General features: G+C 43.0%; 1 long non-coding RNA gene across 1 annotated transcript; it reads left to right on the forward strand.

Moving 5' to 3' along the window:
* Window positions 1–3,914: 3,914 nt before the first annotated feature.
* LOC149320124 (uncharacterized) lies at window positions 3,915–5,101 on the forward strand. Its single transcript, XR_016279915.1, has 3 exons — window positions 3,915–3,961; window positions 4,754–4,789; window positions 5,015–5,101. It is a non-coding gene; the product is annotated as an uncharacterized LOC149320124 (long non-coding RNA).
* Window positions 5,102–16,117: the final 11,016 nt, after the last annotated feature.

The following is a 16,117-nucleotide window of genomic DNA, read 5'->3' on the forward strand; positions in this document are numbered from 1 at the left end:
CAGCTTTGGATCCATCTGACATGGTTTGCATATAACCCCCATTTAATCAATTTGCTCACCCAAATATTGCAGAGAATTTTGTTGAGAGCTTTGCTGACATAAAGGAGTTACGTTAAGGGTACTAATACAGCGCCCTCCCCTTATGCAGGGATCCATTCTGGATCCCTCCGCGTAAGGCAAAATCAGCATATGCTGAAGCCCCATAGGAACTAATGGGGCTTGTGCATGGTGCGTGGCGGCGTGCACCCCATTAGTTCTTCTGGGGCGTGTGATGGGCTCTTTTGGCATGGCTTTCAGCGTGTGCAGAGTTTTATCCTGGGTTCTTCTGGGCCTATTCAGCTTGGTTATTTACACTGCCGACGATACAAATCTTTTTTAAAAACTTGGGAAAATCTCCGATATCGATTATCCTGGATTAAATGGTTTTTTTGGCAGCCTTAATTTTGGCAAATTTAATTGAATGCATTTGAAATGCATCTGAAATGCATCTGAACAACAAAGATTCAACTCAGATTATTTTCACCATCTGAATAAGCCCCAGAACTGAATATGTTTAGTTTGGCTAACAGAGGAGAGGATATGGTTGCTCTTGTTGTCTGACTTCAAGACGCTTTCAACTTACGGTTATCTTAAGGTGAACCTGCCACAGGGTTTTCTTGGCAAGATTTGTTTAGAGGGGGGTTTGTCTTTGTCTCCTTCTGAAGTGGAGAGAGTGTGACTCACCCAAGGCCTCCCAGTGGGTTTCCAAGGCCAAGCAGAGATTCGATCCCTCCAGAGTGATAGTCCAATGCTCAAACCTGAGGATATGATAGCCATCTTTAAGTATTCAAAGGGATGCAAAAAATATAGCAAATTTATTTTCTTCTGTTTCAGAGTTGTTGTTGTCATTGTGTGTCTTCAAATTTGTGAAGTCAAAGGGTTTCATGGCTGGCATCCATAGTTTTTTGTGGGTTTATTTGGCTATGTGGCCACGTTCTTGAAGAGTTTCTTCCTGACGTTTCGCCAGCATCTGTGGCTGGCATCTTCAGAGAATGCTTGCCTGGAAAGGAGTTGGTCACACAATATATATACCCAACTCCTTTCCAGGCAAGCATTCTCTGAAGAGGCCAGCCACAGATGCTGGTGAAATGTCGGGAATAAACTCTTCTAGAACATGGCCACATAGCCCAAAAAACTCACAAAAATCTTCAAATTGTTTCTGACCTAAGGAGACCCTAAGGGGTTTTCTTGACAAGTTCCTTCAGAGGGTGTTTGCCATTGCCAAAACATCAGGCGTGCCTTGATTATGTCTTCCGGCATGGCAGGGGGTTGGACTTGATCCCCTGAGGCTGTGTGACTTGCTCAAAGTCATCCAGTGGGTTTCTATGGTCGAGCTGGGATTGGAACCCTGGTCTCCAGAGTCATAATTCAACACTCAAACGACTACACCATGCTGATACTCTGTTCCAGAGACTGGGGCACAAACCAACATGCAAGAAAAGAGATTCCTCCTAAACATTAGGAAGAATATTCTGATTATAAGAGCTGTTCAGCTATTTATTTATTGAACTGCCTCGGTTGGGGAAGGCTATTTTGAAAGTCTTTAAAGAGAGGCTGGATGGACATCCCTCAGGCACACTTTAGCTGTGCATTCCTCTGTGGCAGGAGGTTGAATTAGAAGGGCCTTGCAGTCCTTTCAAACAATGTTTCTACTCTCCATGATCTAAATAGGTGATTCCCAAATTTTGGTTCTGCAGATGTTTTGGACTTCAGCCCTCTGGAGCCCCAGCCAGCTTGGCCAACAGTTAGGAATTCTGGGAGCTGAAGTCCAAAACATTGGGAGGACCAAACTTTGAGAAACACTGATCTAGGTTTTGATGTGTGTGATGGTGCTGATATAATCAGACTTCTCTGCCATTTCCTTCCTTTGGTAGGTCCTTCAGCCCTACCCTGTTTAATAAGGAACCCTGTTTAATGATGGAAACTGTGGTGTGGGGGATGTAAAGAGGCCTCCCAGCTGCTTCCATGAGTAGATGATACCTTTGGCTAGATTTTTTAACAAAAGATCCTGGATTCAGCCCAAAGTAAATTATATCTACATTATTCTGGCCGGGTACTAATCCAATAACCTTATCCAAGGAGAGAGATTAGTCTGGCAGGATTTATTTGTGACTAATCAGTGCTGTTTTTTAAACTACTCAGAGCATTGTTAGCGAGAGGCTTAGCCATGAACTCCCTTATCATGACTTGTAGTATCTGCTCTGGTATCAAAGTCAGACAAATCAGCCTGTAATTTCCTAGAACAGATCCTCCTCCTTCTAACTTGGCGGCTAAAGTCAGCTTTAAGTGTTTGGGGCCTTGAAACAGTTCAAAAGTAAAGCACCTTGTCTCACAAAACTACAATTCTGGATTCCCTAGCACTGAGCCAGGGCAGTTAAAGCGGTTTCAAACTGTATTATTTCTGCAGTGTGTTTTGGACCCAAATCACTGATATTCTAGCTGTGTTGGTGACACATTCCATAGTTATGTGCTGTAAGAGAGATACATCTGACTGCCTTCCACACCTAATGAAGGAGTTCTTGAGAGAAAAATAAGGGACTTTGGGGCTTAGAGACTGTTCTTCTTGTAAAAGGCAAGATCATATTTATGTTTGACAGCATCATTCCCATGTGGATGAGCAAGAAAAGATCACCCAGTAGGTTAGCTAAGTCATGGCAACCTGTCCATTTCATCCCTAGAATCTGATCACTGGGGAAACAAAATGCTTCATAAGTTAACAGGTCACATCTCACCATTCTCTGCTGACCCAATGGCTCCCTTATGCAATCTTGCTTATGCTCTCTTGAAGTCCTGTCCAGAATTGTTTCTCTGAACAGCAACATTGGTACTGAATCTCTCTATTTCTTCAGATCTCCAAACTCTGCTCAAGCCTTTCTTTTCTTGCATTGTTTTGCATTTCTCTCTTGCCCATCTATATACAGCAGGGCCGTGGTTATCAGCTGTGGTTTGGTTCCAGGACCCCCTCTGTATTCCAAAATCTATGGATGCTCTAGTCTCATTTGATACAATGGCATATGGTGTCCCTGTTGGGGCATAGAAAAATGTGCTGTGTCCACTACGACCACTTGCAGAGTTTATCCACGTAGGCAAGACACCACGAGAAGGTTCTTGGAAAGACGTCTGCAAAGGCTTCAGGCTGAGAAGGCAGAATTCCTCCCACGCAGGCTGACCAGCCTTGAGCTCCCAGCTTGAAGAAATAAACACTGCTGGACAGCAAGGCTCTCTCGAACACCGAGGGCTTTAATCACTTATTGTAAGCTATTTACAAGAACGCACAGAGTACCAGACAGCTGTCTTGGATACTCACAGCTCTATATACAAACAAACAAAGTGCTTTGCCAGTCACCGACCACAACAACCCAACAATGGAGACAGTCACCTTCTCCCTTATATAGATGGTCTTCTGTGAAGTCATGTGATAGCCATGCCACCAATGAGACCTTGCTGGTTTCAGACCCAGTGCATGTTGCATCATATCGTATCCCATGATGCACCCCGGCTGACTTCACCTACTTGCATGTTGCATCAGATGTCTCATGATGCACAGCTTCCTAATTCTGACTCATACGCACCTGCCACTTGAACTGTAGTAGCCTCTGCTCCAGTGGCCACATCCATGTCATTTCCAGGCCAAGTGTGCCACATGGTCCTGACAGTCCCTTCATGTCAAATGGCCAAATCAAGGTTTACTGGAATGTGTATATTTTAAAAACATTTTCAAACTGTGGATGCTTGAATCAGTGGATAACAAAATCCATGGATATGGAGGGCTCATTGTGTAAGATACAGTATGCGCTTCAGTTCTTTCCTCTCTACCCTTGTCTCTCCGAGGTTGTGAAAAAGTTACTTTTTTGGACAACACCACTCAGGATATTCTTGCCTGGAGATTCTGACTGGCATCTTGTTAGTGGCATATCTAGATGTAAGTGAACCTTGTGCTTCCATATGTCCTTTTCTGGTTAGTGCAGGGGCTGGTATTCCTTTCTTCCTCCATAATGACCAAAGACACCCTCCTCAACTTACTCTAGAGCATCTGAAGTCTCCCCCTCACAGTCATTCATGCTCAGTGGAAAGGAGAGATATAACAAGTGTCTGACTATGACCATGTAGCAAGATGTGATTTTTTTATATATACCCTGAGACCTCCAGAAGACCCTGGCAGATGCAAGTGGAGGATGTGATCATTTATGTCCAACTACACAGGAACATAACCAGATGCTTCTCTGGCCTTCCCTCCAGCAGGGACAGAATGGCCATCTGAGATTCCAGCACCACTAGAGTAAGTCTGGGGGTGGGGATCATGACTGGCCAGCTGTAATATAGTTTTACATGTGGAACTACTATGCCATGCTGGGTCATACATGATTCTGCGAGCTGTATTCAAAAAGGTAACATTTCCAGGCATTGGTCCCATTTTCTCCTTTGTATGATTTGTTTTAGATTATAAGTTCCTTCAGAACAGACATAAATAGATCTATGTTCCATATATACCCAGGTAAGTTATTCTGCCCATTCCCAAACTTTGATCCTCCAGGTGTTTTGGACTTCAACTGTCAGGAACCCTAACTAGCTTGGCCGACAGCATGGAATTCTGGGACCTGAAGTCCAAAACATCTGGAGAATCAAAGTTTAGTAACCACTGTTTTTAAACAAATAATGTGAACATAAGAATAGGATGACTCCCTCTCCCTAATGATCATTTTGGTTTTCCTAGGTTAGGAACAAAGTCTTTGGGAATCCCCAAACTAAGGTAATTGAAGCTGGCTATTTTAAAATGCAGAAAACAGACTTGCTAAGCTTTTTTTACCCCCAGTTTGGCATTGAGCGTAAGTATAACAGCTCATTTACAACCTTGATTATAAACACGCTATACATCCCTATCATGTGAGACAATAACTTTGCATGAATAGATTTATATCTGTAATGATTGATGCTACCTGTAAACAAATAACAAATGTATTTCTTCTAATTCTAGATAAAACATTCAATAACTAAACATAGGTCTAGAAATAAAACATATTTCAAGAATAATGGAAACAGACAAACAACAAGAAACAGAACAATGCATTGGCAGGATGGAGGAGCCTTATATTAAATAGCTTTCTGGTAAGTAACAGCCTGGAGCTGTAGCCCTTTGGCCACTTACCTAGGAAAAAAACCAAATGACTTTGTGAGGCTTCTTCATAGGCCTAGCAGCAAAGATTCTAGGCTTTGTTTGCCCAGAAATAAAACAGACAGTGTTGCTGGAATTGAAAATTTATAGCTGAAGAGGTTTGTTCCACCGTAACTTTTAAACTTTACACTAGGCACAGCCTTCTCAAAAGAGGATGCTTTCAAACAGAGGACTGTCCTCTAGAGTTTATCACACAGGATGAATCCCGTACAGAAATTAAATTTAAACAGAAAACAACGACATTCAAGGTTAGCCCAAACAGAAAGTTGAAAAAAACCACATTTGTGGGACATTTTTCAGAAGACATTTGTGTGAAAGAGAAAGAACACAAAAATAATCCGAACCCAAAGTCATCAAAACCAACTCCTTTTTACTTTCGCTAAATTCTGATTATTTCATTTGGATTATTTTCATGTTATTTCTCTTTCACTCCAACGCATCTGACAAACAACACCTGGATTTTAAAATCCCATTTCTGCACGGGATTTTACCAATTCACCCTCTGTGTGATAAACTGATCTGTTAAGTAGGATACCTCAATCCAACTCCTCTTATAGGAATAATACAAATCTTCTTGTCAATCATAACAATTCCTGAATTTCACAAATGGATTTAAATTTCCTGGACTTTGAGAATCTCTCAGCAGCCACTTGGCTAGAAGGAGGAGGTGCCAACCTGCAAGAGATACCCTTCTACACAATCTGAACTGAGAACAAAACCAGCAAAATGCAGGCATATGACTAATATCTTCTATTTCCCCCCACCTGCATGCTTTTTAACACCTTGCCTTTGAAAGCACGCAATATGTATATTGTGCATTTTGGTTGTTGCAATTAAGGTATCATTAGTTTTTTGTGGGTTTTTCGGGCTATGCAGCCATGTTCTCAAAGAGTTTCTTCCTGATGTTTCGCCAGCATCTATGGCTGGCATCTTCAGAGAATGCTTGCCTGGAAAGGAGGTGTGTGTGTGTGTGTGTGTGTGTGTGTGTAATAATAATAAAAATAAAAACTTTATTTTTATACCGCTTTTCCAGCAGATCGAAGCAGTTTACAGTTCCTCAAAAAATATGCAAAAGTATACAACAGTGTAACACAATCATAAATAAGCATTCAATTCAATAAAAATTTTAAAATCTACATACAGACAGCAAGATAAAATCTATCAGTCAGAGAATCTATCAGTCGAATCCTAAAATGAACTTTCCATCAGGGAATAGCATTCTACTAGGGGTCCGGAGGGTATGCAAACCTAAATAAATGAGTCTTCAGGGCCTTCTTAAAGGCATCCAAGGTGGAACAGAGCCGAATTTCGTCTGGAAGTTTATTCCAGAGGGTCGGAGCTGTGGACGTAAATGTCCTTCGGTGAGTTGTTGTCAGTCTCACCCTAGGGCACTCTAATAAATATTTCCCTGTTGTTCTGAGAGTGAGGGCGGATTGTGTGGGGAAAGGCGCTCCCTCAAGTAACTCGGGCCCAAGCCATGTAGGGCTTTATATATATTGTGTGACCTGGGAAGGCAGGAGTGATTTACTCTATTGCTAATGGCAGGCCTCAGGGTGGGAGAGTCTGCAAAAAAGGATCAGTGTCTGCTTGATTAGTGCTCATTGTCTGCCTGAGGCCTGCCATTAGCAACAGAACAATAGACATGCAAATCACTCCTGCCTTTCCAGGTCACACAATATATATACCCAACTCCTTTCCAGGCAAGCATTCTCTGAAGATGCCAGCCACAGATGCTGGCGAAATGTCAGGAAGAAACTCTTCTAGAACATGGCCTGAAAAACCCACAAAAGCTACGGATGCCGGCTCTGAAAGCCTTCGACTTCACATAAGGTATCACTGTTTGGTGCATTTTTGATGTTATTGGTATGACTGAGAAAGACAGATGAAGAGCTTCAAACATTGGATATGTGCTCTTTAAATGCTAGGTGTAATTTTTCTCCATGCCAACAGGCTCAAGGCCCTCTCCCCTTGTATCACTTAATGTTGCAATCACAAAGCAGATAGGCAGGCAGGCAGGCAGTGTATGTGTGTATAGTCAAAGATAAGAGGGATGCAAGCAATACTATTGCATGGCACTCATCTCCCAAATGCCCCAAACCTAACCTAAGCTGCTGCTTCTCCCAACTCAAACTTTCTCCCACTGTTCCTCAAAAGCTTCTAAAACTGAGCATTGTGTCCCCACCCCATAGTGACACAAAGGTAATAACCAACAGTTTTATGCTCTTTAATTGCACTCCAAAATTGGCTGCCTCATTCTGCCTAATGTCAGGGATGTGCTTGCCCTCCCAGCATGTCACAGAAAAGTCTGTAACAGCCTCAGTCTCATAGCTAGGATTATTGCCCTGTTGAGTGCTGTAAAGCTGCGGTGGCATGGCTATCGCACACTTTGCAGAGCACAAAAAGGAGCCACTTTTTGCAGCTTTTTGTGCCCTGCAAAGGCCAGATCAGGGCTGTGGCATGCGGTTGCCGTGGCCCCAATCTGGCTGTAAAAGGGGCAGCCTCCAGGTCCCCCAGAGAGGGAAGAAGAAAAAACAGGCACAGCTCCATCATGTCTAGGCCCAGAAGCAGATGAAAGACCCTTCCTCCATGTTCCAGCTCCACTGCTGTGGCCTCTTACAGGGAGAGAACAGCATGCATCTGCTGGACGTAATCTCCTCTTCAGTGCCATCACCTTTATAATGTTAACAATGCTACAATGTAAAATGCTATGTACCCTGATAGTGCTAAATAAACAATCTCCACCTTATCACAGCTGCCAAAAAGGAGCTCCTGGTGAATCATAAGCCCATGAATCTCAATATTCAAGTGTACATCTGTAAATGGATACACACTGGAGCAACAAAGATGCATCCACTGTTTCTTCAGACCTGACGACATCATTGTAGGGCTGGAACTTCCATTTCTACCAGATTCACAACCAACCATGCCAGATTATGGAAATTACAATCTAGCCATACCTTGAGGGCCATATTTTCCCTGTCTGGAGATTTCAGAAAAGAAGATGAACAATGGAAGAATGATAATGCTTTGTTGTTGTTCTGTGCCTTCAAGTCATTTCTGATTTATGGCGACCCTCAGGCCAAAATCATAGGATTTTCTTGGCAAGATTTGTTCAGAGGTTTGTAATTGTCTTCTCTTGAGGTTGAGAGCATTTGACTTGCCCAAGGTCACCAGTGGGTTTCATGGCCATGTGGGGAATTGAACCCTGGTCTCCAGAGTCATAGTCCAACACCAAAACCATTGTGCCATGCTGGCTTTGTTTATCCCATCTTCTGGCTTTCATAAATTTGTATGACTTTTTTTCTCATTTAAAAAAAGGTTTTGTTCCTGTGTGTACTGTACTCTACTGTTAAATACTTCTTTTTTAAGATGGGAAAATGTCTTGTAAACTTCTACAAGTTGAAAAAAGCACCCAGCGGGGTGAAATATCTGAAAACGCTTTGGAAGCTCTGAACATTTTGGCATGTCATTTCCCAAAACATCAATCATATTGAACTATAAAACTACCAAGAGGTCTTGATCCCTACAGTTCTTTTAGTTCCTCTGTGGTTTAGTTGAAAATAATTTTCATTGCTCTTTTCTCTGCCCATGGGGTTTCTGGCTGAGGGAAAGTGACAAGCGATGTGTCAAAAGCAAAAAAGAAGTTCTGTATTTTCTCCGGAATGGAACAGCATAAACATTGGATTTGGGGTTTAGGTAACAATTCGATTTCCCTGGAACTTTCTGTAACAAGCAACAATAACAGAACTGTTGGCTGCTGAATTCTGAAGTGAGGATTCATTCATCTAGAATGATTTAGAGTCCATCAAATGATCATTCATTTGCCAGGAAAAAATTCAAGGAATCAAAGAGTATGAGAATGTTCTCATGGTTTAACACTGTGCAGTTGAAAAAGTGAGAAGATATGAAGTTGGGAAGAGGGGTGGGCATTGGATACACGGAACACATTAGAGACTGAGCACTGGGATGGGAATTAATAGCGACATGGGAATGAAGAAAACCTTGTAGAAGCTTTAAACTCAGTCATGGTAATTGTGAATTTAAAAAAAAAGTGTTTAGAAGTAGGGGTTTTGGCAGCACAAATTCAAAGAGACAGCAGACACAGACAAGTAATTTTGTCTGTTTAGCATGAATCACCTCTGAATTGAAGATAAAAATTACTGAGTCCTATGGAGAAACCACCACTGGTATGAGATGTAAATAAACACACATGGGTGGGATACACACCGCCATATAGTACGTATTGTATACGTACTAGGGTTACCCCCCTAACCCTAGTACGTATACAATACATACAAGATGGCGGCGCCCCTTCCACATGGGCGCCGCTATCTTTACGTACTGGACGCATAGCGTCCAGACGTGTCGCGGCGCCTATGACATCGCGAATGTGCCAGTGGCGCTTCGTGACATCATCAGTGCGCCGCAAGAAGAAGCTCCGAAATGGAGCTTCTTTTTTGCTCCGCGCGGGAGCCGCGCGGTTTGGCTGCTGCAGCTCCCCCACAGAGCAAATGGCGCCGGTGGGGAAGCGCCGCAAAGCGGCGGTTTGTATCCCGCCTTTGTGTTCAGTTTGCTTCCTCTGCTTTAATACAAGGCTTGTAGTGTCTAGATCAAGGGAAGTCATAGTGCCACACTATCCTGCTTTGGTCAGGTTTCATCTGGAATACTGTGTCCAGTTCTGAGCACCACCATTCAGAAAGGATGTTGACAAGTTGGAGCGTGTCCTGAGGAGGGCCACCAAAATGGTGAAGGGTCTGGAAACCATGCCCTATGAAGAGAGACTTAGGAAGCTGGGTATCTTTAGCCTGGAGAAGAGACAGTTAAGAGGTGATATGATAGCTCTTTTTAAATATTTGAAGGGGCGTCATATTGAGGAGGGAGCAAACTTGTTTTCTGCTGCTCCAGAACCTAAGATTTGGAGCAATGGATTGCAAGCTATAGGAAAAGAGATTCCACTTGAACATTAGGAGGAACCACCTGACAGTAAGATCTGTTTGACAGTGGAACACACTCACTTGGAAACTGGTCTCTTCCAGCTTTATGATTCTATGTCTGACAGAGCCTTTATACAGTCAGCAAATCTGCTTTTTTAAAAATGCGGCCAGCTGCCAACCCACAAGATGGTCTGGCAATTTCATAAAGCTTCCACTGGTGACCATTCTACAGGAGCCAGACTGAGAAATGATGAAGTATGCAAACAAGAGATGCATCCTAACCAAAAGCTTTGTCATTGGCAGGTGATCATGTAAACACGTCAGTCGGTAGCTGAGAAAATAATACAGCAGCACCATATGACCATTATAATATCTGTCAAGCCATGCGTCTAGGCCTTTCAATTGTTGAGAGAGAAACTTTCAGCAGCAAATGAAGGAACAAATCCTCTTCCCTCTCACTCACAGCCAACCGTCTTTCCTCCACTTACCCCAGCCTGCCTACTTGTTCTGTACTTCATATCACACTTCACATAACAGCTTTGTTATGTAAAGCCCGTGTGATCAGATGACAATTTGGAAGAGGAGGATGGCCACAAGAAAACCTTCCACTTTGTACAAAAATAGCGGGCTGAGCCAAGAGAGTTCATTCACAACCCTGGTGTTAAATCACACTCTTGATGACTCACTGCTGCTGAGTCAAACTCCACAAGGAAAGGACAGCTAGATAAGTGGGGTGTGTGGAGGTACATATCTCATACATTGTTGGAAAGGCCAGGATATCCTATATGTTAGGGACGAGAATCTCTGGCCCTCTCGGTCCTGTTGGACTGTATGTCCCATAATCCCTCACCACCAGCTATGCTGACTAGGGTTAATGGGAACTGCAAACCAGCTCGCAACACGTTCCCTATCATGACTGCAATGATTCAACCATATAGGGAAAGGAGAATAAGAGAAAGTAAGAAAAAGTATTGGGCACAGTAACCACCCTACATTATCCATAGAAAAATTACTGGTTTCTGTCATAGGCTGTATGGAGAAGGATGGCCAGATTCACAACTGCAAAGGAGGACAAGGCACCACAAAATGCAGGACACTCAAGCAAAATGTAGGACACTACAAAATAAAAACTAAAAATATGAATATGAATATAATATAAAGTCATGCTTTTCAGTCATGCTCAAAATGGAGGACATTTTGGCATTCCTCCTGCTCAGAAGATTGAAATGTAGGACATGTCCTGGAAAAGGAGGATGCCTGGTCACCCCATGTATGCTGGTCTACAGCTTGAAATGACATAAGTTCAAATTGTTGTCGTCATTGTTGTTGTGTGCCTTCAAGTTGTTTCCGACTTATGGTGACTTTAAGACAAGCCTATCACAGGTTTTCTAGGGCTGAGAGTTTGTGACTCATCCAAAGTCACCTCGTGGGTTTCCATGGCCAAGAGGGAATCGAACCCTGATCTCCAGAGTTGTAGTCCAGTGTTCAAGCCACTATACCACGTTGGCTCTGAAAAGAACCAATTTTTAATTCCTTTTCTTAGCACAAAAATCATAATTATATTGTTGTTGTTGTTGTTGTTGTTGTGTATCTTCAAGTCATTTCCAACTTATGGTGACCCTAAGGCGACCTATTATGGTGCTTTTTTGGCAAGATTTCTTCAGAGGGGATTTGCCAATGCCTTCCTCTGAGGCTGAGAGAGTGTGACTTGCCCGAAGTAACCCAATGGGTTTCCATGGTTGAGCCAGGATTTAAACCCTGGTTTCCAGAGTCATGTAGTCCAGAACTCAAACCACAACATCATGCTGCCAAAATCTTACATTGTGCTTGTGTAGTGTGTACTCTTTCATTACTAAGTGGTGGTTGCACTATACTACCTTTCTGCTCAGTATCACCATTGTGCAACCAACTGCATGTCTGCAGATATGCTCACTATTTCCACAATCCCAGTGTATCAAGTGGTCCATTGAAGGTACTGATAAGTAGTTATGCACCATCCAAGAATGTATAACTGTATGTGCAACTTCAGTTCCACAACTGTGGATTTAATAAAGTACAGATATCACACCATGACACTCTCTCTCTCTCTCTCTCTCTCTCTCTCTCTGTGTGTGTGTGTGTGTGTGTGTGTGTGTGTGTGTGTATATATATATATATATATATATATATATATATATAATTTATTTATAGCCCCGCCCAATCACAAGGAATCTGTGCGGGTTACAACAATAAAAATATAGAGAATAAAGTAAAATACAAAAATAAATAAAATATAGTAAAATAAAACAGAGCGACGTGAGTTACAGTAAATTCACAGTTAGGCCTGATGGCAATTGGGCCTGTCTTTTTCACTCCCTCCTAGGTCTGATGATGACAGTTGGGGGGGAGGGAGGGCTCTTCTTCTTGAGGCAAGAATATACTTTCAATTCAATTCAATTCAATTTTTCTCATTAATTTAAGAGAAGAATTGGTGGACAGAGTGACGTAAGTCACGGTAAATGGGGAGTAGAACTAGGTAGGGAAGGCCTGCCGGAAGAGATCCGTCTTAAGAGCCTTCTTAAAGGCTGTAAGAGTAGAAATGTCACGGATCTCCTTCGGCAGGTCATTCCATAGCTTCGGAGCTGCGATGGAAAAGGCCCTCTGGGTGACTGAAGTTAGCCTAGATTTTATTGGCTGAAGTAGATTCTTCCCCGAGGACCTTAGAGTGCGGGACGGACAGTATGGAAGGAGGCGATCTCTTAAGTATTCTGGACCCAAGCCATGTAGGGCTTTGAAGGTAATCACCAACACCTTGTACTTTGTCCGGAAACTAACTGGCAGCCAGTGAAGGGATTTCAAAACTGGAGTTATGTGATCGTTACGACGAGTACCTGTAATTAACCTGGCTGCCATATTTTGTACAAGTTGAAGTTTCTGAACTTGGCACAAGGGTAGCCCCATATACAGCGCATTACAGAAGTCCATTTGAGAGGTGACCAGCGCATGTACAACTGTTTCAAGGTCTCCCTGCTCCAGGAAGGGGCGCAGCTGGCGTATCAGCCGAAGCTGATAACAAGTGCTCCTGACTGTCGCATCTACCTGAGCTGTCAGGTGAAGCGACGAGTCAAGGAGCACCCCTAAGCTGCGGACAGAGTCTTTCAGGGGAAGTGTGACCCCATCCAGAACTGGCTGACATAATTCCATACCTGGGCTTGGGTTTCCTATAACAAGTACCTCCGTCTTACCTGGATTCAGCTTGAGTCGGTTTTCCCTCATCCAGTCCATTACCACCCCAAGACAGGCATTCAGAGGAGAGAGCCATCCTTAGTCATTGCATCAGTCTGAGACATAGAGAAATATATTTGGGTGTCATCAGCGTACTGATAACATCCTGCCCCATGTCTCCGGATGATTTTTCCCAGCGGCTTCATGTAAATGTTAAACAGCATAGGAGACAATATTGCGCCCTGGGGTACACCAAATTTTATCTCTCTTTTAGAAGAGCAACTGTCTCCTAGCGCCACCATCTGGAATCTGCCTGAGAGGTAGGACCGGAACCACTGTAGAACAGTGCCTCCGATACCTAACTCTCTCAGGCGTTCCAGAAGGATACCATGGTCGATGGTTTTGAAGGCTGCTGAGAGGTCTAAGAGCACTAGCAGGGTCACACTTCCCCTGTCAATGCCTAGACGGAGATCATCGACTAAGGTGACCAAGACCGTCTCAACTCCGGATGCCGCCCTGAATCCAGTTTGAAATGGGTCCAGATAATTGGATAATAATAATAATCCAGATAATATATGACCATATGCGTAAGAGAATGTATATAAATTCCCATAAAATGCCAATGGGATGTTAGCCTATGATTGTAATAAGAAGATACCATTTTACTGCTTTTGTGGTGTCCCTTTAACCTTTTTGTTGATTTTATTGTTATAAGTTGAGGTTATACTAAATGCTGGAGGAGCAGTACTACATGGTTCAAGTGCTGGCTTATATTGCACCTTATGCAGCTGTCTTTTGGGAACGATGAGATGCCAGTGAGAATGGAGAATGTGTTTGGTACCTCAGGCTAGCAGCCTTAGATACAAAGCAGATTAGAACAACAACCACAGCTAAGTAATCTAACTAAAAATAACTGAAAACTACCGAAAGATAACTAATGTGTTCCTTTTGAGTCATGAGAAAGAAATTCATTTTGAAAATTCAGGAAGGAGGAGAACCTTGTTAGTCTGTTGTAGGAAAAACAATATTCTAGCACTTACAGAATAACGTGTTCTTTTAGTCATAAGCTTTTGTGGACTGCTACCCACTTCACTGATCACAATGCAGCTGATGTATTGTCACACAGCAAGCTTCACCCTTGAAAACAGAAACCACATACATGCTGCATCTACACTATAGAAATAATGTAGTTTGACACCACTTCATGTGAGATAGTGCTCCATCCTATGGAATCCTGGGATCTGTAGTTTTACAAGGTCTTTAGCCTTTTCTGCCAATGCATGCTATTGTCACTAAACTACAAATCCTAGGATTCTGTAGGATGGAGCCATGGCAGTTAAAGTGATGTCAAACTGCATTATTTCTACAGTGTAGATGCACTCACAGACATTTGTGTTCAATTTTTCACTGGGCTTGTTGTTGATTTACATCATCCTGGGAAGATTAAAACACTCCTTTGACATTAATCCTGTAAGAATATTTGATATTTTATTTTAGCAGAGTGCAAAAGGCTTGTGCTATCAGTTTATAGCAATAAAGCAGAAATAGCTACTCTAGATACATTGTTGTTGCATCCCTTCAAGCCATTTCTGATTTATGATGATCCTAAGGCAGGGGTAGGCAACCTGCGGCCCGCGGGCCGGATGCGGCCCGGCGAGGCCTTGGGACCGGCCCCAGCCCGGTCCTGCCGTCGATTGCCGCCGGGGCCTTTGGCCTCTCGCACGCAGGGGCAAGGGGGGCAATTGTCTATAGACGCCTCAGAAACATTCATTTATATTAACATTTTTTTTAAAATCAGCAATTTTTTTCACGTGTCCTCCACTTTTTTTAAAAAAAGTGTCCACCATTTGAAAATTTTGTCCTACATTTGTCCTGGTTTATTTATTTATTTAAATTTTTAAAAAACTATTTAATTATTTATTTTTTGGCTTCGGCCCCCCAGTTGTCTGAGGGACAGCAACCCGGCCCTCGGGTCAAAAAGGTTGCCTACCCCTGTCCTAAGGCAAACCTATCATGGCTTTTCTTGGCAACATTTGTTCAGGGGAGGTTTCCCTTTGCCTTTTTCTGAGGCTGAGAATGCAGTGGGTTTCCATGGCTGAGCAAGAAATCAAACCCTTGTCTCCAGAATCATAGTCCAAGGCTCAAACTACAACATCACACTGACTCTCTAGATACTTGTACTAGGGTAAAAAGCCAGTACTAGGTTTTTTTGTGAGAGCCAGCATGGCACAGTGGTTTGAGTGTTCTAGTGGAGACCAGGGTTGGAATCCCCTCTTGGCCATGAAAACCACTGGGTGACCCTGGGCAAGTCACATGCTCTCAGCCTCAGGGGAATGGCAACTTAGATTGTGAGTTCCTGCATGGCAGGGGGTTGGACGGGACCGTCCTTGGGGTTTCTTCCAGCTCTATCATTCTATGATTCTATTCTAACCTCCTCTGAATAAATCTTTCCAAGAAAACCCCGTGATAGGTTTGTCTTAGGGTCACCATAAATCAGAAATGAGCTGAAGGCACACAAAACAACAAGAGTTTCTGTAAGCAATTTAGCATTCCCTCTCCCTGTAGAGAGATTTTACTCATAGGAAGGTATATTCTCTCTATAGGGAGAGCAAATGCTATAAGTGGTTACAGAAACCCTTATGGTATAGGTCTGTTCAGGCAGCCATTGTGGAGACTCCCTGAGCCACCTCACTCTCTGTCTGGGCCCTTTCACACAACACAATTATAGCACAATGATTTCACTTGAACTGCCATGGTTGCATCCCAT

The sequence above is a fragment of the Sceloporus occidentalis genome, unplaced genomic scaffold (genome assembly GCF_023333645.1).
Source record: "Sceloporus occidentalis isolate IW3139 unplaced genomic scaffold, rSceOcc1.0.p SCAF_2, whole genome shotgun sequence".
Taxonomy (NCBI): domain Eukaryota; kingdom Metazoa; phylum Chordata; class Lepidosauria; order Squamata; family Phrynosomatidae; genus Sceloporus; species Sceloporus occidentalis.